The 22,825-nt window shown below is 42.4% G+C and overlaps 1 long non-coding RNA gene and 7 other non-coding genes across 8 annotated transcripts in view; all 8 read right to left on the reverse strand.

Moving 5' to 3' along the window:
* The window catches only part of LOC111754908 (uncharacterized), a 164,869-nt gene that overhangs the window by 65,090 nt on the left and 76,954 nt on the right, over positions 1–22,825 (reverse strand). Inside the window, exons 21-31 of the long non-coding RNA XR_010044870.1 lie at positions 22,213–22,262; positions 21,360–21,444; positions 19,984–20,075; positions 19,150–19,226; positions 14,607–18,407; positions 13,183–13,257; positions 12,720–12,821; positions 11,878–11,953; positions 9,875–11,011; positions 8,977–9,059; positions 4,689–4,799 (exon numbers count right to left, since the gene is read on the reverse strand). This is a non-coding gene — a long non-coding RNA (uncharacterized LOC111754908). The remainder of the gene's footprint in view (positions 1–4,688; positions 4,800–8,976; positions 9,060–9,874; positions 11,012–11,877; positions 11,954–12,719; positions 12,822–13,182; positions 13,258–14,606; positions 18,408–19,149; positions 19,227–19,983; positions 20,076–21,359; positions 21,445–22,212; positions 22,263–22,825) is intronic.
* On the reverse strand, positions 9,134–9,208 carry LOC111754930 (small nucleolar RNA SNORD113/SNORD114 family). Its single transcript, XR_002789597.1, has one exon. It is a non-coding gene; the product is annotated as a small nucleolar RNA SNORD113/SNORD114 family (small nucleolar RNA).
* On the reverse strand, positions 11,479–11,551 carry LOC111754931 (small nucleolar RNA SNORD113/SNORD114 family). The gene has a single exon (XR_002789598.1). It is a non-coding gene; the product is annotated as a small nucleolar RNA SNORD113/SNORD114 family (small nucleolar RNA).
* Positions 14,169–14,243, reverse strand: LOC111754932 (small nucleolar RNA SNORD113/SNORD114 family). The gene has a single exon (XR_002789599.1). It is a non-coding gene; the product is annotated as a small nucleolar RNA SNORD113/SNORD114 family (small nucleolar RNA).
* Positions 18,838–18,912, reverse strand: LOC111754939 (small nucleolar RNA SNORD113/SNORD114 family). Its single transcript, XR_002789606.1, has one exon. It is a non-coding gene; the product is annotated as a small nucleolar RNA SNORD113/SNORD114 family (small nucleolar RNA).
* On the reverse strand, positions 19,611–19,683 carry LOC111754917 (small nucleolar RNA SNORD113/SNORD114 family). The gene has a single exon (XR_002789585.1). It is a non-coding gene; the product is annotated as a small nucleolar RNA SNORD113/SNORD114 family (small nucleolar RNA).
* On the reverse strand, positions 20,144–20,218 carry LOC111754926 (small nucleolar RNA SNORD113/SNORD114 family). The gene has a single exon (XR_002789595.1). It is a non-coding gene; the product is annotated as a small nucleolar RNA SNORD113/SNORD114 family (small nucleolar RNA).
* On the reverse strand, positions 21,840–21,912 carry LOC111754916 (small nucleolar RNA SNORD113/SNORD114 family). Its single transcript, XR_002789584.1, has one exon. It is a non-coding gene; the product is annotated as a small nucleolar RNA SNORD113/SNORD114 family (small nucleolar RNA).

A 22,825-nucleotide genomic window follows, 5' to 3' on the forward strand; every position in this document is an offset into this window, starting at 1 on the left:
ACTGCATTCCTTAACCATATTTCACACTTCTAGTAATAGACTGAATAATCACGGTAAAAAAGACCCTGAAATCAGGCAAAGAGCTTTAATCACAGCTCACATTAATCTCAGAGCTCGTCTGTAACCACAGAGCTCACGACCAAGAAAAATGATTCAATCCCTCAAATGCAGCCATTCTCAGAGTACAAAGCGAGGAGATGATTTGAAAAAGCGAGGAATTTATGTCCATTCATTCTTGATTCTTCTTTTGTCAATGTGATTTCACTGGTAATTTAGTTATTGGACTTTTTATTGTATGTGTGTGTATACATATCTTACCCAAAGAAACACTTTGATCTAGAGACTAACTCAAAACTAAGAGCAGACTCTCTTTTACTGTCTATATGTGATTCTTACTTGAGGGAAGTAATACTCTTTATTAAGTTGCTTACACATGAACATAGTGTTTCTAATTTTAATTTGAATCAGTATTTCTGGCCTAAACACATAATTCATAGGTGGAGAATGTTTCACCTCGTTCCCTATATGCCTGTTTATATTACTGAATGATGCTATCACTGATACATTAACACTAGTTTTAAACGTATGAATCTACAGACAGCATCATTATCGATTCCTGACAGGGAGGAGACTACATGGTGTGCCAACTCAGGGCCTCAGTCAAGCTCATTCACTGTCGAAGACACAAACGCCAATGTTGGCATCACGGGTCCATTACTAACGTCATCTTTGTGCCATTTATTCCTAAATATTTATCAGTTCAAGAATTATTTCATTAACAACTATAAGAACATATGATTTATGAAAAAAAGGTGTATAAATATCTACATCTTTTCATGCAACTTGTTAATTTTAAAGAAGGTAAAACAAAACAAAGCAGATCAAAAGAAAACAATGTGACACAGATTTCAAAAGAAGACAACAGGAGATCTACAGGGGCTGCCACAATGTCTCTTATTTTCTTCTAAATAGTTGTGCATATCTTCACACACAATGAATTCATACAAAACAAGATAGTATTAAGCTGATCAGAACAGAGTAATGAAGGCATTACAGGCCTCCAAAAGCAGACAGCAGGAAAGTCAACCATGGCTGCCACAATGCCTCTTGTTCTCGTCAAAAGAGCTGTCCATACCTTCATGTGTGTGGAAATTAAATGACACAAAACAGACTAACACGACTCTGAACAAAGCACGAAAGCATTACTGGATTTCACAGCATGATGATACAGAATTAGCAACACCACAACGACTCTTTTTCTTCAAAGTAGCTGTTCATTTCATCATGTATAATACAATAATTCTCGTAAACTGTTTAGGAGAAGTTCTATGCATGTATGACCCTCTGCATGTATACCTATCCTTTTTGTATTAGAGGCAAAAACAAACAAATTATAGTAAAACAAGAAAAAAAGACAAGTAACAATAGCAGGAGCCCATACCATGAGGACCTGGGCCTTCAAAGGTAGGAGCATGACTAAGGTTGTTAATTTGCATAGTGATCTTCAAGGGTTCCTCACATCTCCAGATACAAACATGCAAGGTTGTTCCAGGCTATGAATGGTAACTGTTTTGTTCCACGAAATCATAGAATCTGTAGCACAGTCATGTTAGCTGTCCTACGTGTGTTTATACAGATTTACATATTTTCTCTTTTCCCTTCCTTTTCCCCGAGATACTGCTTTTTCCCCTTTGAGGAGATTCTTAACCTCTCACTCTATTTATTGAGGATTTGTATCTTATGTACTCTTACCATTTCTTACACTAGGGAGACTATATGGTATTTACACATGTGAGCTTGATTTACTTCACTTATAGTATGGCCTGGAGTTGCATCCATTTACTTACAAATATCTCAATGTGGTCATTCTTTAGAGCTGAGTAGTACTCCACTGTATAAAGTACCACATCTTTTTTACCCATTCCTCAGTTGGTGAACACTTAGGCTATTTCCAAGATCTGGCTATTACCAATTATGCTGCTATAAACACGGGTGCACATTTATCACTGTGCTATGATGTTTTCAGAGAAAAAATTTAATTTGTACTATGTTTCATGCAGCACTGATAATTGGGCAATGGCTGGCTTTTTATTGATTTCATGCTTTTTAAGCTTTTATTAGTGGACAGAAACGTGTGCCTTTATCCTGTACGACCTGATGTTTTGCACATGCTGTGCAACAGCCAAAGGTAACTAACGACATATTCATCACTTCCTTTACTTCTGGAGCTGCTCTCCTCACATCTGAGAGTCTGTCTCAGTGAGACAGTGTCCTCGTTACTTGCTGAGGGGACGGGCGCCTACTGGCTATTCTAGTCCTCGGGCCACACTACTCCCCACACCACACCTGGGCCGTATTTGGCTCTAACTTCAAGGGAGACTTTTGATAACACAGTGAGGTGATGCCTTCTGTTGATTTTGAGTTGCAGTTCCCTGATGGTCGGGGGTCCTGAGCATTTTTTTCAAATACCTTTTGGTCATTTGTGTATTCTTCACAAAATGTCTACTGAGCTTCATTGCCCGTTTTAAAATTATGCTTCTTTGTTCTTTTGATATTGCACTGAATTTCCCAATATATTCCAGGTCTGTACTCCAGGCATTAAAACTGTCACATTCAGTTCATTACACCTGTCACGTACTGCTCAGCCATACAGGAGAATGAAGTCTTGTCATTTATAACAACATGCATCGAAGAGGACATCGCTGTGCTGAGGCAGAGAAAGTACAGCCGGCCTCGTTCGTGTGTGGAATAGAACAAAGCTGATTTGATGGGGCTGCGAGTGCAGCGGGGAGGGCAGCTCAGCGGAGGCGGGCGTGGGTAACACGACCCCACGGGGCACAAGGCAGGGCTGGGGGGGTCGCACAGGTCCCGAGAAGTGATAATCACGTCCCACAGATCTGAGAAGGCGACCGAGAAAAGCCATGAAGTGTGTGTGAATCATGAAGAAAATGGCTGATTTAATTTGTATTTCTCAAACATCCAGTGATGTTAAAAGCATTTCTTCAATATTTATTTGCTTCTTCATCTGAGTATTTTCTATGCATTTCTGAGCCCCATTTTGGGGTGCAGCCTTTAAACTTGGGGGGGCGGGTCTGGTGTTTACAGTTGTGTATATATCCAGGGTTGGCCCTTTGAGAAGTAGCTAGTAAACAGTTTCCATTCTGTGGGTTGTCCCTGCCCTCTGTTAAGTTTCTTTTGCTGTGCAAAAGCCTTTCAGCTGGGATGGTTCCCCGTGGTTGATGCTTCGTAGCATTTCCTGTGCGCTCAGGGTTCTGTGAATAAAGTCTTTGTCTACACTCCTATCAGGAATTTCCTACTCTATCTTCCAGCAGATGAAAGCAACACTGAGATTCCATCCCACTCTGGGAAGTGGCTATCACCCAGAAATCAACCAACAATAATTTCTGGGTGCTGTGGGAAAAAAGCAGCCCTCTCCACCACTGGGAGAAATGCACGTTAGCACAGACACTGTGGAAACAGTGTGCAGACCCCTATAAAGCTGGAACTGGAGGTGCCATTTCACCCAGTATTGCTCATCTAGGTATCATCCCAAAAGAGTTAAAAGCATCATAGCACAGGAATCGGAGCACGCGCATGTTTACAGCACCCCGATTTACAATAGCTAAACCTTGGAAACAGGCCCTGTGCCCGTCAACAATGCATGGAGAAAAAAAATGCTGTGCTCAGATATAACAGAGTACTATTCTGCCGTGAAGAAGGATAAACGTGAGTCATTGTTTGGTAATTGCATTCACTTAGTACCATAATTTTCAGAGAAATAATTCAGGCACAGGTGATGGAATATCACATTGTTTCTCTGTGTGAGGAACCCAGACGGTAAATAAGGAGGAGCGTGGAGGGCAGACATTGGGAAGCAAGAGTAATGTGTGCAAGTCGCATGGGGAGCAAAGATAGGAGGGAAGGGAAGGCAAGAGAAGGGGAGGGGAAGGGGTAAAGGGAGGCTGAGGGGAAGGGGAGGGGAAGGGAAGTGGAGGGGAGGGGAGAGAAGGGGAGGGGAGGGAACAGAAGAGAAGGGGAGGGGAGCGGAGGGGAAGGGAAGGGAGGAGAGGGGAGAGGAGGGGAGAGGAGGGGAGGGGAAGGGTGAGGATGGGAAGGGGAAGAGAAGGGGAGGGGAAAGGAAGGGGAGGGGAGGGGAGCAGAAGGGAGGGGAAAGAAAAACAAATTTTTAAAACAGAATGGCAGGTAAAAATGGGAGCAAAGGTTTTACAAAGAGGGAGGGGAAGAAGCTGTGAAGGGAGGGGAGGGAATGGGAAACAAAACATTAAGGTATGTTGTGTATAGATATAAATTCTCTATGGTGAAAGATCATCATTAAGTCGGGCAAATATGTACTAATAAGCAAAGTCTCTGAAAATTAATTTACAAAGAAAATGGTTGAGAAGACATATGTTTAATCTGGCAACAAACAGTACAGAATTTACATTTATGTCTTTATGCTGACATCCACATTTATACCCTGATATTAGGAAGCAGCCGTATTATGTACACTTTTATGCTTTCATCAATAACACAAACGATGAAAATCTTCACTAACCTACCTTGAAATGTCTTTGTTTTCCTTGCTCTGTTCCATGTTCTAAAAACCTAGGGATGTGTAAATTTTAATTTTACCTTGTGCGTAGTGAATAAACATTACGATAATAATGTGAGTACTTTTAATTTCATACCTAAAAGAGGACGAGAATTCGGAGCCGGACCCACGGTGCTCTCTGTCCGAAGGCCAGGGCGCCACAGGAGGACCAGGTCGGAGGGCTCCGGCACCAGCCCAGCGCTTCTTCCTGAAGAGCACCAACCAGAGAAGGGGACACAGACACGGAGATGCTGGCTCCTCCGACTCCCACTGTCACTCCTCCATTGACAGAGTCTCTAAGGCCCTTGTCCATTAAGCAAATGTTTCTGCTCCTGCTAGGAAAATGGCCGGTGGCTGAAGCTAACCCCACTGTGTGTCACCTGAAGTCTCACAGGGGACACGCTTGAGCGATTCAGCAGACATCAACAAATGCTTCATACGTTCCCTTCACATAGGGTTTACTAGCAATGCGTCACCATCTTTGTGTTCCCTTATGTACGCACTGTCCTTTCCTTGCGTCCTGGATTCTTTCCCCTAAGTTTGTAATTCATGAGCAAAAAGACTGGGGATCAGGTCACTCTGTACCCCGCCGTCTCTCCACAGAGGGCCATGTAATACGGGGCTGTCTCAGATGCCAGCCGTGTGGGACCTCAGAATCCTACAGCTCACCCGAGTCCTCCCTGGGCCTAGACGGGTCCCTTTCTGGCGCCATCTCACTGTTTATTGCACGTTAATCCCAAGGTAGGATAATACACATAAAGACTCGTAACACCTAGCTACAGATTGGATTAGACACTAAATCTCTTTGTTACTGCTGTATCTCATGATGGAACAATTATCATAAGGCTTCTAACGCCCTGATGTTAAAATGGGGATATTTGGGCTTCTCTGGCTGCATTTAATGTTTTTCTCCAATTATTTATTTTAAATTAAAAAACTGTTTTACAAGCCTGTGGTCCACAATGGTTGGCTCTATCCAGGAAGTTGGCACCTGTACACAACAGGGTGATTTCACTGCCTCCCTCCTCCTTGCCCATCTCTTGGGCACCTTCCATTTGAGAAAGATCTAGCTGCCCACTTCCTGTGACCTGTCTTTCATTGTAATGTTTTCAGTGATGTGTGCTTGGGGATTCTCATGTAAAAGGAACCACAGGTACTGAAGGCTGTGTGCCTGTTTATGTCACTAATTCATTAATCCTTTTCAACAAAATACTTAAAATCTTTCAAAAGGGAACCAGCGAGGACAAGAACATTTGCCCCAAGGTCTGACAGTCAGCTGCAACAGCAGACAGGCGACCAGGGAGGGGTCAGCGGTGACCCTGGGAGCAGCCACTCTGCGGAGCCTGGAGCTCAGCAGAGGGAGAAACGAGACACACAGCAAGGCCAATCTCCTTGTCATCTGTCATTCAGTCAATCACGCACGCAGCTGCTACTTGGAGAATATTTCCTTTCCTTACGAGAGAACATCTTTAAGCTTTCCACCAACTCACAGCATAAACGCTGCCCGTGATTCTCACTGACGGGATATTATCCTTAGCCAGAAAGCTGACAGTCAGGTGCCACTGTCTTGTCTTTAGACTTCTGTGCTTTCAGTTATTTATTAAAGGGATTTTCTTAATCTCATGCTGTAACTACACACCCAGACGATGTCCACTGCTATTTTTCCTGTACTGAAGATGGAACCCAGGGATGCTGGCCACATGCCGTCTATATGCCATCGCTGTTTATTTTTTATTTTGAGAAAGGAATTCAAATACTTGCTCAGAGAAGACTTGAACTTGGGAGTCTCCGCCCTCACCGCCCTCAGTGTTGGGATTCCAGGATGCTGCCACAGAACCAGGAGCGTTTCCTTATTTTTATACTGAATCCTTTGAGTATTTGCTCATTGAGTCACACGTTGATCCAGTCCTCAGAACGGCATGACACATACACATCGAGGCGAGGTCCCCTTCGGGCTGGAGCTCAGAGCTCCAGACAGGCATTCACAGTCCCTGACTCCCTCGCCTCTGATCACTGGACACCTTCGATCCAGGCTGGCCCCCGTTTCTCCTCCCTCCACATGTACATCGTCTGTTGACTGAACAACTAATTCACTAGTAAAAATTTAACACCCTATAATGACTGACAACACTGTAAGGAGCAGCTCTGATTTTCCTTGTGTGTATGAAGAACTGCCTGACATGCATGTGTTTCCTCCGGTAGGCATCCTGCGATGTTCATGCATGCATAATTCAATATACTGCTTCCATTAATCCCATTTGGAAGTTGACTACACTTGGACTAATGGAACTGTACTTCACACTTTTATGGAACACAATGAATAACCTTAAACAAACCACTTGAGCTACACTCAGGTCTCTGACTATTACTCACACTGGTCCTAACTTCTAATGCAGAGATGTGACCTATGGATGGTGACGCCAAAGAATGTACACATCCTCCCGGGAGCATCTATTCTGAGCACACAGCAGAGCAGAGCAGAGGATGAAAAATGAGCCAGTGCCCCAGTGATGCTGGATTATGCACTTATCTCTCCTGTCGGACCTCAGAGCTGCAGACACGTACTATTCCTCACCTGACACTCACCCGGGCTGCGGTCTTCACGTGTCCAGGAGAGGCTCAATTGTGTTCTACTAGAAACAACTTTATTCTCTTCATTATCCTTTTAATCGTTATTTCAGCTGTGCCAATGCATGGAGCACAGGGTAGAAATTTTATACATTTGTAAGTGTGTAAGGATCAAATTAAGAGTACTTCATATATCTTTTGCCTGAAACTTCATAAAATTTTGGCAAAGGAATCAATACATTTCCATCCCATAGTTATGCCTCTGTATTTGAACCTTGGAACTGAACTGCTCCTTTTATTCATAAAATATAGAATAGGCTGTTTTAAACCGTAGTCCTGATTAACCTACAAATTCACTAGTCTTATTAAAAGCTTATTATTCACAAGACACAACAGGAGCAGAGGTGCCTATAATATACATCCAGAATGATTTTTCACATCAATTTATAAAATTCATTAACTACCCTGTTTTATTATCATTGCAAATTGTACTTCAGTGGTGTTTTAATATGGTAATAGTGTTCCCCGATGCACTATAAATTTCCGTGATTGAACAACAGTTCCTTAATTCATTGATGGAAGCTTTCACGAATCTAACAATAGTGATAGGAAGCAAAAAAAAAAAAAAAAGGCAAACACAAAGGTCAGCACCAAGGCCCTCAGCTACCCGCTGCATCACGTCGATGTTGGACACCAAGGGACACTTGGTCGCCTTAGGCTCCGACCACATAGGCATCACCATGGGGCCGTGTCATTTCTATATTGATTTTCAGTAAGTTGTGAATTAAAGTCTAACTACAAATGTCAACATGATGCGCGCTCTCTCTCTCTTTCTCTTTCTCTCTCTCTCTCTCTCTCTCACACACACACACACACACATACACACACACACATACACTGTTTGTCACTCTATTCTCCACCTCTTTTCCACACCAGACCATGTATCTTTCATCAATCAAATTCTATCCAGCTCACGATCAATTCGTGATAAAATATTTCCAGTCGTTTACCACTAGACATGATTAAATTTCGATTAATTTAATTTTTATGGCACACTGTCATTTAGCTTTTGGCCTTGTGTGTTTCTTCTTTTGAGAAATGTTTATTTAAGCTAATTACCTACTTTATAGAGGTTTTACCTTTTGGTATTGAAATTTTTGAGTTCCTAATATATTTTAGCAATTTATTCTAGGTATTACCTTGTCAAATACTATTTAGTCTGACAGGGATGAAATCCCATTGGCACCAAAAAAAAGGGAACTGGACAGCACTCTGATAAGGAAGGCACCCGGGCAGGGGAAGACAAGCATGGAATGATGTCACTGCGGGTGTACATGGGAGAGCAAAGCAGAGCTCCAGGAGGTGACAGTGGGATGGAGGCCTCGCGAGGCTGGGGAGAGGGGTGGGGGAGACATGGGGAAGCTCACTCAGTGAGTGCTGGGGAACAGGAAGACATGTCAGGGAGGCCTGCTGTGTGACTCTGTACTGTGTCTACTCAACAGAAGAAAAGGATATTCAATGCTCGAATCAGGGAGAAATAGTAGATGACTCAGGTGGACATATCACCTGATATAAACAGGACACAATGCATACACACGTACAAGACAGCACCTATGATGTGCGAGCTTTTTGTGTTCATTACTTAAAATAAATATTGTTTCAAACATGCATGATTAAATGGACTGATCCACATTAATTTCATATTTTATCTACATTAACTTTAACTAATGGGACAATCTCTCACACTTGCAAATAATACAGTGAACAAACCTTAAACAAATAATCTAAACCATGATAAGATTTTGACTACTACTCACATTGGTCCTGTGGTCAAAACAGAGACACCAGCAGTGGCTGATGGTTCTGGAAGAATGTGTAGGTCCCCTGGACAGAGTCCATTCTGCAGAGTACAGAGGAGAAGATACAAAATGAGACAGTCTCCAATGATCCCTGCTTATTCATTTCTCTTCTGTGTCAGACCTCATAATTGCAGACACATTTTATTCCTTATCTGAGGCTCATAAACTGGTAGATACCATCACTGGGCCAGAAAAGGCTGGTTTCCTTCATTTCTACCTGTCTTTTGTTTTGTTGTTGGCTATAACCACCATTTTTAGTGTTTCATTAACTACTATTTTTTAATTGTACACATTTATAGGATATAGTTTGAAAATTCTGCTCACTTTTACAGTGTACGAGGCTCAGTCACAGCAGTTAGTGTGGTTGTTTCCTGGAGCATTTTTTGAACTTGGAAGTTATCACACATGATAATTCCACTTATCGAGGTACTGAATGCTCCTCTTTCAATGAATGCACATAACACGACTTGTGCAAATTGGATGATTATGTTCCCATTCATTTATTATTATTTATTTGCAACCTTACAGTTCACGTCTTATTTGTAAAATGTATAATAGGCTGTTTTAAATTATATTCATGATTAATGTTAGAACAGATTCTCAAAGACTCTCATTCACAAAACTCAGTAAAAGCACAGCTACCCTTCCATCCACAATGATGCTCATATCAGTGTTTGGGACTCGTTAATTCTGCATGGCTTTTTCAGTAGGCATTCCAACGTATAAGGGTTCACATGAATCCCACATTACATGGCTTACAGTATGCCCTGGGTGGCATTTCACACTGTGCAGCATAGAGTAAATTCCCTTAACCAGAGTACTGGAAAACAGACAGCAACTGGGCACTCACGCTGACCTCCGGGTTTCTGATACAGATGTAACCACGAAGCAGCTGACCATGCAGTGTTCCTAAATCAGCTCTCCAGGTGCAGTAACAGCAGCATACCATGAAACAGGAGATGAAAATAAAGAAAATTAAAAACTGAGACATAGTTCATTTCCAGTTGATTCTCCTCTCTTATTTAGAAACTCATTTATGCAGTCATTAACTTAAGCATTTAAATTATCTCTTAAACCAACTCACAATTGTCAAACATCCAGAATATAAACATTGTCTGAAACTTACATTATCTTTATCATCCTTGGGGACAGAGGGAATAGTCTTGAGCCATTTTGCAAATTGGACTCAGTATTTTTCTAATGCAGTAGTAATGTTCCTTAACTCACTATTTACATTCTAATTGAGCAATTTGCATTGTTTGATCGACTTGTCATCTGTTAATCTAATATAATCTAAATACATGGACACAACAGGGAAGACCAAGACCCCAACACCCCTGATATATACGGTGATGACTTCTTCCAAACAGAAGTTTGTATTTTTCTCATGTGGGACATTAAGTCTAGGCACATCTAGTGCCAGTCAAAAGCACAGGTCCATGTGTTCCTGTTGGGCTTTGTTTCGCTTTGTCTGCCTTCTTGAGACAGGGTCTCACTATACAGTTCAGGGTGGCCTTGAACTCACATTATAGCCCAGGCTGGCCTTGAACTCAGCAATCCTTCTGTCTCAGCCTCCTAAGTGTGGGAAATAAAGCATGTGTCACCATGCCCAACTATGTTTTGGTCTCCTAAGTTTCTTTTGTTTCTATATTTTTGAGAATTAATTGATTTATAAAAATAAAATAAAAGCATGATTCACCAAAACTAAAGACTATGATGCTTGATAACTCTAATATCTATTGGCTCCATTTCCACACTAGACTATGGTTGTACCTAGTCTTTCATTCAATCTTTATGTGACTCATGATCCTAGTAAAAATAACATTCTCCAGCACATTTATTATTAGGCCACGAATAACACTGACTAATTTATAAATGTTAATGATGCCATGATTGCCTTTAACCAAGTATCTAAAAGAGGAAAATAATTGTAGCTCTTACCCGCAATGGTCTCTTCCTGTCATGTTGGTGTCTGTCCTACGATGTCATAATCCTAGAAAAATTTTACATCCATTTCATGCAACCATTCGGATGGGTACAAGGCAAAGCAGGTCATAAAACCACTAAGGCATGATCTCCACTGACCCATATATTCAACCAGTCCTCCACACCCGCCTTTTGGCTTTGGTTAGTCTATGGTAATAGTTCTTGTAAGATGAAATCAAACTTGCCATGGAGCATGAACCTGTCTACACTTCCCTATGTCTGTCACCCTCAATAAGAGTTGAATACACTTGACCAGTTTATCATTTATCCCAGTTCGTAGTGACATTCACTGTACTTTCTATGTTTGCAATTAACGGTTCTTCACGCTCGTCAACTGTTTTCAATCACACATTGCTTATTCATCCTCCTTTTACCGCAATGCTACTAAAATACATGAGGAGAATGATGGAACCAAGGTCCTTTTATACCCTGACACACGGACACGGGATCCGGAATGGGGAGACAACAGCTGTGCTGGACCTCAGAGTTTCAGACACACGTGCTCACCGCACACAGCTAACACATCTCCGTCGTCACCACTGCTCCACACTGGCTCTCCTTCCCCTCATGCTACACAGACCGGTCTACTCATCAGTTATTCAATAAAGAAATATGCACGCATTGCAACCTGCAAAGGTGATGTCCACAAACATCTGCACTGTCCAGCGAGGACCCATTTCATCTCAGGTCGGCTCACCCCTTCCGGTGCTCCCTCCTGCATGCATACAACACCACGCAAACGTGTTCATCCCCATGATATTAAAAGTGGCATGCGTGGATATCGTAGATTATTGATATATTTTTAAAATCACTGGATAGCAGTTTTTAAAAATGGACTCCAATAAAGAAAACAACATCGACAATATGACTCACGATGGTTCAAGGAAGCATCCGAAGATGCAGACAGCAGACTTCGGGAACATGTGTAAGTCAGCTGGACAGCATCCACCTGAGGAGTACAGAGCAGGACAGACGATGAGAAAGAAGACTGTCCTCCACCGCCCTTCACTTACCACCTTTCATTCAGCCATTTACTTAGCGATCATTATGGGGAGTATATTTATTCCATGTCTTTGACACAGATGACTGTGACCTGCCGCTAAGCATAGTAAGTGTCTCCATTTATACTGAGTACATATTTCTCAGCCAAAAGCTAACCATCATGGACAACTGGCTTCCCTTTGTATTTCAGGATATTTGATGTATATGAACGTTATTTCTTCTTTCACTGCATATTTTGTAATTTGATAAAGCAACGTTTTGCTTTATCTGGCCTGGTTTCCACACTTACGGATTAATTTTTCACTGATGAAATTATACGCAGAGAACGACACACACGGATCCACACTAGGGCTGCTGGGGCTGCACTGCGGAGTTCCAGGGGCACATTCATGGCTGCTAACTCGGCCCAAGATTGCCCACTGGTTCTCCTTTTCTTTCTACCTTGTTTATCAATTCACTGATTAATTACAGAAAATTCTCTGAATGAGAGAACTGTCAGGAATGATGTGCAAGTTCGACATCTTTACAAACAACCACTCTAAACAACGTATCTTCTCTAATACCTATCCTGAGATCTCACAGATGCAGTTCACATACTGTTAACAATAACTGGTTATAATACCTTCAAGGGACTGTACATCACGCTTTTCAGTAATGTAGCAGATATCCTTAAACAATTCAACTAAGCCGTGACAAAAGCCGACACTACTCACGCTGGTCCCGGGTTCTAACACAGTGAGGAAACTGTCCTCTCCTGATGCGGGCGGAAGTGTCATTGTGAGAAGCACAGAGCAGAGCCAGGGATGGAACGGGTACTGTAAAAGATGCCTTGGTCACCTGGGGACCTCTGATGCTCTACCTCAAAATTACAGGCACATTTTATTCAGCATGTTAGATTCCTCTATGGACAAATATTTCGTAACTGCCCCAGGAAAGGCCCATTTGTCTCCACTCTTATCTATATTTGCATTGATGAATCCAATAAATCACTAACATTGTTTAAGGCTTCAGATTCAGAAATGCTCCAAAAGAACATCGGGGATGATGCTCACAGTCTCATTAATTTCAATGTCCTCACATGCCCCACGCTGACACTGTGTGTTTTATTCTTCCTAGGATGAATTTCCCCAGGACCACCCAAACCAAGATGGGCACCGTGAGTAGACTCATGCTGACCTCCAGGCTCCTACGAGACATGCGGCCGTGAGCGGAGACCTTGGAAATTCTTCATCACCTCAAAGGGGCGCTGCGCTAGGACCAAACAAGAGAAAAGAGAGTAAAAAAGAAAAGAAAACCCAGGGCCCTTATTCCATTAAGTCTCAATTTCACATTACACTTGGGAGTAAATATACTTTTTTCATGAGAAACCAAAAATACTACCTTTGTCGTCCTCATCCAAAGAAAACCCAATCATGAAACATTGCAAACTGGGCTTTATTAATAGCATTCCTTAAATCCTCGTGTATTTTTGTAATTAAATAATACTTTGTGAATTATAAAGAAGCAAGACGTACCAACACTAAGGTGAAAGCCAAAATCCTTGCCTATTTCTAAATATACTAATATAATAATTATATATTTCTAAATACATAATTCCACTAAAAAAATGGAGTACATTACTTTTTCAGGTTTGGCTTTTGTTTTGCATTTTTGTTTTTGTTTTTGTTTTGAGCTATGGTCTTACTATTTCACTGAAGCTGGTTTTGAACTCACTACCTAGCTTGGCATTCTCTATACTCCTACCTCAGCCAAACTAGGGCTGGGATGATAGGCGTGTGCCATAATTACCTGCCTAGGGTCACATTACTTTTGTGACCACATGTAAGTGCATAAATTTTTTATTCATTGTGAAGGGTCCATATGACACCAGCCATTATTGTTAGGCCACTGTTTGCCCTAATTTAATTTATTGCTGCATTTGTTTTGAGTAAGCTATTAATTTATACCATTAAGATAACAGAGGATTCACACTTAGGCCACATTTGTGTGATAAACAGTCTCTCACTGTCTTAACTTCTGTTGTATACTGGGTAACAACATATAACATTAGTGTAACATTTTAAAATTCAAGGACACAGATAACAAAAACAACATCTCTGCATATGTGGACATCTGTGCACAGGGGCCCAGAGCACTCAGGGATGGGCAGGATTCCCTTAGTGCTGGACACAGGAGTTCCAGTGACGAGACACACCTCACAGATGACTCACACGCGTCCATTTGTCACCACTGATCCAGTGCTGGGTCCCTCTTCTATAGCCATCTGAATTGATGCACTGATTAATCAATGAATCACACAAATCACAAAAGACATGGAAAACAGATGATGCCCTAACATCCACCTAATCCAGGTACAGACACACTGGTCAAGGCTACTCTGCTCAGTGCTGTCCTCCATGTGTTACGTTACATTTATGTAGTATATGTTTACCTACATATAAATGTAATCACATAGTAAGAAAGTATTGCAAAGTTTCCATTACTCTGATATTAAGATGAACATGTTTGGGTGTCATTGATAGCATTCAATATTTAATAATATAGTAAATATCTTTTAAAAAGTAACCACAACACGAATGATAAGGTCGATGTTTACTCACTGTTGTGTGACCTACAATCCACAGAAGCAGCGAAGGGCTGGTGACCAGGAAGGAATGGGGGAGGTCCTCCGTGGGGCGTCCACTCTGAGGAGGACAGAGCAAGGATATAACATGACACCTTCTTCCCTGACCTTTGCATACAATCTTTCATTTAGTGGTTCACTTAAGCAATCACTGTTTCCAGGGCTCTTATTATGTGGTGCTGAGAAACAAACTCTATCACATGGAGCCAGGTACGGCTGTCTACCTGCACGCAGGGTATGAGGTTTTTTATGCAAAGAGCCAGCAATCAGGTACCATTTACTTGTCCTGGGAATTCAGCTTTCTATCAGTATTCAGTGGATACTGAATCTCTTGCTTCACTAAGAATTTTTATAATTAGACAATGGTTCACCCAATTTCAATTGGTTTACTTGTTAATGACTTGCAGGAACAGTGTGACACACATGAACACCAGGACTGCTCTGGGCTGGACCAGAGAGCTCCAGACATCTGTTTATCATCTCTCACACACCACCGGCAGTCAAGATCATCCAGGATCTGCCCTATTTTTGTCCAACTCTTTCTACATTTTGTTGTTATGGATTAGGTTACTAATTCACAAATAAAAAGTTGAAACCATCTTATTCAGCTAAATTCTAGAAACAGCACTTCTGTACCTACTCCATATAAATGTGTCTGCTCACATCAATATGTCTCCTTTGACAACTGTGGTGTTTCTGACATGCATTATTCCACGTTGCACTTCATATTAACTTGTATTTGTCTTTCTTTGATGTGCTTCACGTAGTCAGCTCCCATTTCTAAGTAATATCATGAATAACCTTAAATAAGTAACATCCACCATGATGAGACCTTTACTACTCACGTGGGTCCCCAGGTGTAATGCAGAGACATCCCCTGGCCAGTGGCCTGGAAAGGGCAGAGTCCCCAGGGCCAAGCTCATCCTGAGGAATACAGAGCACAGCAGTGGACAAAAAAAATGGCACGTTTCTACGGAGACACTCGCGCCTCCGATGATCCCATGGGAGGGACCCCAAGCTACAGACACCATCACTGGTCCAGGAAAGCCTCCTTCATTGACTCCTAACTTTCTTTTGATTTGATGCCTTTTCTAACCAACATTATTTTCCAAATATTTGCTCAACTGTTATACATCATCCAAATTAATGGGGTACAGTGAGAATTTGCTATATATATTTGCAGTGTGATGGATCAAATCAGCATCATTAACTGTTCCATCCAGAGCACTTTGTAAGCATTTGATTTGCATGTCCCAGTTACACATATTTCTGTGAGGGATGCGCCCTTTCAATACATGCATGCAGGACATGCTTTTCAAATGAAAATAGCGAACATGTTCCCATTCACTTAGCATCCGGAACCCTGGAGTTCCCATCTCACTGTTATTTATAAGATACAGAATGGGTTGTAGTGAGTTACGGTGATAACTGGTTATGAAATAATTAATGATATCTGCAGAAGCTTATTATTCACAAAACCCAACACAAGCATAGCTAACTATAAAATATATCCAGAACAATGCTCACGACAACACATAGCATTTGTTAACTGTGCTCAGGATTTTGTAAATGTATTAGTTAATTTAAAAATTTACCCTACTCTCAAATTTATAGTGATTAAAGTCTAAATACAACTATACCCTGTTTTATGTGTACTGGAAGTAAAGCAAGGAGTTCTAAATGAAATACCCTAATCAGGACCACTCGCACTCACCTCTCGGTTCCTGGGGGAGCCGGGACTCCATCGCCCTTGACCGATGGGAATTCCTGCATCCGCTCAGACCAGTGTGGTGGGAGGGAGAAGAAAGAGAACAGATGCTTCCCATCTTTACAAATTAAAACTGAGACATTCAGAACACAAACGCTGCCTGAAGCTTCTCCCATGTGTACGTCTCTTCGCCAAACAGAGAACAGTCAGGGAATTCTATTGCAACGTGGACTTCACAGATTTTGTTAACAGAGTAAAACTCCTCCTTGATTAAGTTTACATCTATGTAATTGAACAATATTTCAGGAGTAGATTGATGTGTCTACTCCGTGTAATTATAATTTAAAAAGCAAAATATACTAATACAAACATTCCTCTGTATTCCTAGATCCGTCTATGCAGAAATGGCCACAATGCTTTGGTTTTGGTGACCTACTGCAAAGCCATCGTGCTGTGGCTCAGCTGACCCCAGGCCACCACCTTAGCTCATTGCTCTAGTTTTCATTCATCTCTACATTTAATTTGAAGTATAACGTAAAATAACAATATGATTCGAAAAACATGATACCTGAGAAGACTAGCAATTCTCTCTAGAACCTCTTATCCACCTGAATCCGTGTCTTTCATGAACCAGTCTCTTGATAGCTCATGATTCACTGATATTCATAATATTTCTGTCACATGCATTATTACTTTCAATTAATTTAATCCTTATGGTTGAGTAAGTATTCCATTGGACCTGTCTCCAAAATTTCCCTTTTCCATTCATCACAGAAAGATACTGAAACTGACTGTGTATCTTGATGAATAGGAAGACACCGTGATAACCATGACCAGGGTGCTATGTGGTACATTTACTGGTACCAAGTCCTTTGCATCTGGAGCTACTAGTGTAATGGATAGGCCATGTCGCAGTTCCATCTGAATTTTGGAGGCGTCTCCTCCACACTGAGCACACAGTGGCTGCACTGACTCCCCTCCCACCAATGGTGTGATAGGGTCACCTTTCTGGACAAGCTCCTGAGTCTGTCATCTTTTGTGGTTTAACAACCATTCTCACTGGGGTGAGAAGGCCCCTCACAGTGGCTCTGATTTGCCTTTCTCTGGTGATTACTGCTATACATTATTCCCTGTTCCTACTGGCCATTCATGCACCTTCTTTAGAGAAATGCCTATTTAGATCTGTTGCCAATATTTTTATATTGCTTATTATTATTAGTTTTTTGCTGCTGAGTTGAGTTCCTAATTTATTCTGGGCATGTATTCTACATATTACGCCTGTCTGAAAATGTTCAGGCATAAAAGAGGATGAAATCTTGTAATTTACAAAAACATGGATAGAATTGGACACAATTATGTTAAGTGAAATAAACCAGGAAGAGAAAGAAAAGCACAGCACGATTTCATGCGTACATGAAATAGAAAAAGCTCATCTCACACACCGAGATGGGAAGCGGCAATTAGCAGATACGGGGGAGGGGGGCAGCAGAGGGAAAGACAGGGATGGGTTGATCAGTGGGTAACAGGAGACAGCTGGAATAAGAGCCTGCCACAGGGGCAGCACACGAGGGGAGCTGCAGAGAGCACCAGGCACTGTACACCTCAGGATGCAAATAAAGAAATCCTGGGTGTCTGAGTCACAGAGAAATGCTAGATGACAGGGAAGCCAGCATTGAACTTAGTTAGAGTCTCACAGGAGATATGCACACGTATGTCCAAGCAAGCCAGGTCTTGCATTACATGTATGCGTTTTAATGATTTTATGTTATCAGATAAAATAAAACCAAAGAAAGGAAATATCTGGTGATGTAGTTTCAAGCTCCTTTCTTTTCCCCTTCCAAATTGCTAATAAAACTGTGAGTCAGTTTCATTTTTAGTGGATTTTAAAAGCACAGAAATGAATACTTCACTGAATACTCTCTAATAATGCTGTGAATACCTTTAATCAATTGCTCAAAGAAGATAATTTCAGGCTCTGACTCACCGTGGTCTTGGACAGAAGACAGTGTGTCCCACAAAGCCTGGGCTCGAGGGGGGTCTCACGACAGCTCTGAGCTGGAGAGGACCAATCTGGGTGGGGAATAAACACACAGGAGTCTCTCCAGTGATCCATATAGGTACTGTGCACTGGCATTGTCTTTTAGGCTTTAATGAGTTATTATAATATTTATTATATAATACTTAAAAATTTTTAGACTTACAAGTGACATGGAGCAATAGCTATCTATTATCTATCTGTCTAGGTCATCTTTCATCCAAGATCTGATAAACTTGATAAATGTCTTGCCTACTAGTTGGTAATACATATTTTTAAGGATCTGACACCTACAAAAAGTTCTTCACCTTTTTCATCTCTGTATTGTTATATATTATTCATTCTGTTACTGTTTTACAGTAATATTTTTAAATTCATCAATAAAAAAAATCAAAAATAAGATCCATCTATATCTCAAAGGCTATCCACTATGTCCCAAATGGGCAGGAAAGGATTCTCTTTGTGTTGGACCTCAGAGTTCCAGTCCCAGGGTGTTCATGGTACATGAATCACAAGACAGTAGATGTCATCATTGGTCCAAGACTTGTCTCCTTCCTCCACAATTGGTGCACTGGTTAATAAATTAATAATTAATAAATTAATTAAATCAAAAAAGACAGGAAAAGTGTAAATAACATTCCTGAGGCCCATCTACAGGGCAAATTATATGTAGCGGTCACCATAACCATTGTGTAGCTCTGATGGCATTTAACAATGCAGTAGGTATTTTTCAAAACAGCAGCAACAACACAGACAATGAGATTGATGTTTACTCACCACTCTCCAAGCTCTAAGCCAGAACAGCAATGGGCTGGCAAGCAGGGTGGGACGTGTGGGCCTCTAGGAGCGTCCATCTGAGGAGTACAGAGCACAGGACAGAGGACAAATGGTGCTTTCCTCCCTGACCTGAGCCTTGCTATCTTTCATGCAGGCATTCATGTAGGAACTCATTGCTTTGAGTATTTTCGTTTCATTGTCCTCTAAAACGGACACATGACCTTGAACCCACCGCCCATCACTGCCCTCTGTACCCAGCATGCACGATTCCTAGCCAAAGGGCTGCCACTCACACATGGCATGTTTTAGTTTTTACTGAATTAAGTTCTCGCTTCATTCCATAATTTTATAGACATACTATGATCCTGGGTTTCTGGGTCTACGGAGCCACTGGTTTTATGAATTCATTTGTAAGAAGGACACGGGACACAGGAACGTCAAGCAGGACCAGGCCTCCGGGGCTGGATCTCAGAGTTCCAGGACAGGTATTCATCGCATCAGACTCATACCCCACAGGTGGTCATCATGCATCCAGCGCTGGTCCGCTCTGCACTTTCCCTGGCCGCACCATGTGGTGGCTCCGTCGCCAAGGCGCTCAGGATAATCTCAAGCCTGTCACTGCGATGTCCCTGAGACAGCCTCGGTGCTCCTGCCTATGGGCATCGCCCTCTCCTCGCTGGGCACCTCCCTCAGTAACTAACGGCAGCTCCCACACCCTCCTTGTGACCACGTCCACACTGGTCACAGTTATACCTGCCCAACGTGACCAGCTTTCACACCACAGTAAGGCAGTGAATGAGCTTCCACACATCAAGAGCTCTCGCCACCACTCACCCTGCTCTGTCCTGCGGTCTGAGGCACAGATGTCACCATGGATGGCAACCCTGGAAGAACACAACTGTCCTGTCAGCTGGAGTATTTGCATTCTGAGGAGCACAAGCAGAGAGGAAGAGATGAGACACGTCCTCCCCTGGCTCCTCCACCTGCCCTCTGTGCCGAACTCAGGGTTTCAGGCACAGATTATTCAGTGTGAAAGACTCATTAGCCAGCAGACATCATCCGTGGTCCAGGAAAGGCCGCAATGTGGAAAGGTCTGTTTCCACATTGTCTATTAACTGTCCTTAAATCACTGACAGTCCTTCTTAAAGTCTGTGATTCTCAGACACCCAGTAAGAACACTGAGGCCTGTCTCATATATCCAGAATGTCGCTCACAGCAATATATATCTTGCATTATGTTTAACTTTTCACATAAGTGACATTTATTTAAAGATTTATCTTAATGCCAACTTTATATCCATTAGTGTTGCTTTTATGTGATTACATTGTACACTTTGAAAAGAGACAAGGAGCTCCCCTAACCTCACCACCCAAGCCAACAGAAGACTTGTCCTTAGTTAAAGGTTAGCCATGATTGAATTTGATTTTCAACACTGTTGCCTATTCCTATAAGGAAATATGGAATGAGGACAGGAATTTTGCCTGTGACTTACACTGGTCTTATCATCCACCATATGGCTTCCCTTGAAGGCTTTTAGGCTTTGAAAAATTCAGGTTATCTAGGCAACATGATAAAGTTCAGATTTGCAATGGACCAAACACGGTGTCACCTGTCATTCTCTATACTATCTTTAGGTCAAGGGGAAATACACTGGATCAGTTTACTGTCTACTCCTTTTATATTCTAACTTAGTTTCTTTACCAGCTATTTAGGAAGAACAAGTATTTTTCCTTGTCATCTCCTTTTATGTGTATGTTTTTGATTTATCCTAGCCTTGACTCCTTAACAATAATAGTTTTTCACTCATCTAATGAAAGCTCAACGACAAAACCACTCTTCCTCCTGATATAGTCCATTGGAATTCTTTAAAACAAAGGGGAACTGAACAAGGTTCCAGTTACGTTGGTCTTTGGAGCTCCAGATATGTGGCACTGGCTGTCACCACTGTACCAAGATTGGTCCTCCTATATTGCAATTGACATTTGTACACTAATTAAGTAATTACTAGAATAAATCACGTGACTCCCAACTTAGAAGCATAATGCACAAACAACCAGCTACAAAAGGACTTTTATATGTAACAATCACCACAGTGCTTTCTTTATCTGGCACTGTCACTAGGATATGTGGAATTCCTCAGTGGTGTTTCATATTGTAGTAAACACTTTTTAAAAAGCAAAGATGCAGATGAGAACACTGCCTTTACTCACAGGAAGGGTCCACAGGATAATCCCAAGAGGCGGCCACATGCAGGAGACCAGGGTGGGATGTGGGGGTTTGCAGGGGGTGTCCATTCTGAGGAGCACAGAGCAGAGCAGAGGATGCAAATGCTTTCCTCCCTGACCTGTGCCGTGCTACCTTTCATGCAGGCACTATTATTCCAAGTGCCTACGTAACTTTCTGCCTCAATGTCCTTGGAAATGGACGCATGACCTCAAGCCTCAGCCCACCCCTATCCTCTCTGCACAGCACGCAGGATTCTTAGCCAAGGGCTGCAGGTCACACATTTCATATCTCAGTGTTGGCAATAAATATTAACAGAATTGCTCACCAACAACATGTATAAATGGACAATGCTTCACCCTTTGGCTACTCCTGGTTTCTGGGTCTACGGAGCCACTGGTTTTATGAATTCATTTGTAAGAAGGACACGGGACACAGGAACGTCAAGCAGGACCAGGCCTCCGGGGCTGGATCTCAGAGTTCCAGGACAGGTATTCATCGCATCAGACTCATACCCCACAGGTGGTCATCATGCATCCAGCGCTGGTCCGCTCTGCACTTTCCCTGGCCGCACCATGTGGTGGCTCCGTCGCCAGGGCGCTCAGGATAATCTCAAGCCTGTCACTGCGATGTCCCTGAGACAGCCTCGGTGCTCTTGCCTATGGGCATCGCCCTCTACTCGCTGGGCACCTCCCTCAGTAACTGACCGCAGCTCCCACACCCTCCTTGTGACCACGTCCACACTGGTCACAGTTATACCTGCCCAACGTGACCAGCTTTCACACCACAGTAAGGCAGTGAATGAGCTTCCACACATCAAGAGCTTTCGCCACCACTCACCCTGCTCTGTCCTGCGGTCTGAGGCACAGACGTCACCACAGTCAGCAACCCTGGAAGAACACAACTGTCAGGGCTGGGGATTTAGCTCAGCGGCATAAGCGCCTGCCTTGCAAGCAGGCAGTCGTGAGTTCGATCCCCGGTACCGATGAAAAGGAGAAAAAAAAAAAAAAAAAAAGAAAACAACTGTCCTGCCCTCTGGGGTGCATGCATTCTGAGGAGCACAAGCAGAGAGGAAGAGGAGATGAGACATGTCCTCCCCTGGCTCCTCCACCTGCCCTCTGTGCTAGACTCAGAGATTCAAGCACGGATCATTCAGTGTGAGACACGTGGGGAATCAGACGTCACTGTTGGTCCAGGAGAGGTCCAGTTCCCTTCCTCCATTTCCACACTGTGTATTAACTGTCCTTAAATCACTGACAATCCTTCTCAAAGTCTGTGATTCCCAGACACCCAGGAAGAATACTGCTCTCTGTCGCCTGTGTTCAGAATGGCGCTCACAGCAAATATCCCTGTGCATTTATTATCCTTGGCTTTTGATTATGCGTCACTTAGCGAAGAGATTTATCTTGCTGCCAACTGCACACTGATGACAAGTGGCCTTATGTAATTATGC

Source organism: Cavia porcellus, unplaced genomic scaffold, assembly GCF_034190915.1.
Source record: "Cavia porcellus strain 051 isolate PalLab524CR breed Dunkin Hartley unplaced genomic scaffold, mCavPor4.1 scaffold_31, whole genome shotgun sequence".
In the NCBI taxonomy this organism is placed as follows: Eukaryota; Metazoa; Chordata; class Mammalia; order Rodentia; family Caviidae; genus Cavia; species Cavia porcellus.